Here is a 1838-nt window from a genome sequence, read left to right on the forward strand (position 1 = left end):
CAGAAGGCACAGCAGGGCTGATGGCCAGCTCTGTGACCACGGGCAGGTGACATTGCCTCTCTGAGCCTCGGTCTCCCCGTCTGTCCAATGAAAGCAGCCACACCACTTCTCTTGCCCCAAGCTTGGTGTGCAACCAGCCTGCTGCTGCTGCCTTCCTCCCAGCCCTGTTCCCTCACCCAAGCCCCCCTCCCAACCAGTTTCCCCAGAGGGCACCACCTTTGCACCACACTAGACACCAGGCTGGGAGTTGAGTCAGATCGTGGTCCACCAACATATTGCTGGGGTGGACGGGCCCAGACAGCCAGAGGATTCTTGTCCAACTCCCATCTGGCAGCCAGCATTTGCCAGGCCCAGCTGAGGCTGGCGGAGCCCGAGGGAGAAAAAGGGGGTGGGGAGCCCCGGATGGGGAGGCTCTGATTTTGCCAGCAAAGGCTTTTGTGCTCTGGAATGCCAGGCCAGGGTAGTCGGCTCTGCCAGTGAAGAGACCAGCCTCCAACAATAATGTTTTTCCCTGGGTTTTCCAGAAGGCACCAGCTGCTTTCTAATTCAAACCATCAGGAGGAGGAGCCTTACATGTGCTGAGTCTCAAAACGCTTGTATAAAGAAAACTACTCCCTGTGCCAGACAAGAGCTGGCTTGGACAGGAGTTTCGGTCAAGGAGCCTCCGGACCAGAGGCTGTGAGGGCCTCCCTGGGCGCCCCTGCCACGTCCAGCCCCGGCCCTCAGCTAGCAACCTCCCTGGGGCACGTTTGGCACCAATCACCCCACCCACCCACATGGGTTGTTCCATGCATGGTCCACCATGCACCAGGGACTACAAGGTTTTTGGAGAAATCATCGTGACTGTTACTGTGGTTCACACGGCTCGAGTCTGTGTGGTACACCAGCAACTACACTCAGTGCTTTCCGTTCACCATCTCTCTGGACCACCTCCTGTTCTCCCATTTCACAGAAGAGAATGGTGAGGCTCAGCAAAGTGAAAAGACCCTGCCTTGGGTCCCCCAGCAAAAATAAAGAGGTGGGCTCCCCACTGTGGGTCTGCCTCCAGGGTTTCACTGCCCCACGGCCTTGCTGCGCTGCAGATAAAAGATTGTGTGCCTCCCCACACCAGTACCCCAACACACACGCAAGCATGCACGCACATGCGTACACAAGCACACTCTTTTCATTACAAATCGTATCAATATCAAATGACTGCCGTCATCCCAATAAATGCAATTCCTTCCTCCTAGTTCATTATAATGTCATCTCCTCGGTTTTAAAATTTGTATTCGTCCAATAGATTGTTTATGAAAAGCACATCTCTTTGAGGGGTCCATAAATAAATTTTTGAAAAAACCCTGGGATAAAAAGGACACCCGTGTCCCTTCCTGGGATGGCTGGGATCGAAAAGTCAGATAATAACAAGTGATGGCCAAGATGTGGAGAAATCAGAGCCCTCGGAGCTGCGGGTGGGGGAGAAGACGGTGCAGCTGCTTTGGAAAACAGTCTGGCAGGCCCTCAAACAATGAAACACAGAGTTCCCTATGACCCAGCAATTCCACTCCTAAGTATGTACCCGAGAGAAATGAAAACATATGTCCGCACAAAGACTTGCACAGGAATGTTCAGAGCAACATTGTTCCTAGTAGCCAAAATGTGGAACCAATCCACAGGAATAAACAAAATGTGGTCTCTCTGTAACATGGAATATTATTCAGCCATAAATAGAACTCAGGTACTGATAGGCACTACCATATGGACAGCCCTTGGAAACATTGTGCTGAGTGAAAGAGGCCAGTCACAAAAGTCACATACTGTATGATTCCATTCGTAGGAAATGTCTGGAATAAGGAAAT

Source organism: Mustela putorius, unplaced genomic scaffold (assembly GCF_011764305.1).
Source record: "Mustela putorius furo isolate JIRA1106 unplaced genomic scaffold, ASM1176430v1.1 tig00000081_pilon_pilon_pilon, whole genome shotgun sequence".
Classification (NCBI taxonomy): Eukaryota; Metazoa; Chordata; class Mammalia; order Carnivora; family Mustelidae; genus Mustela; species Mustela putorius.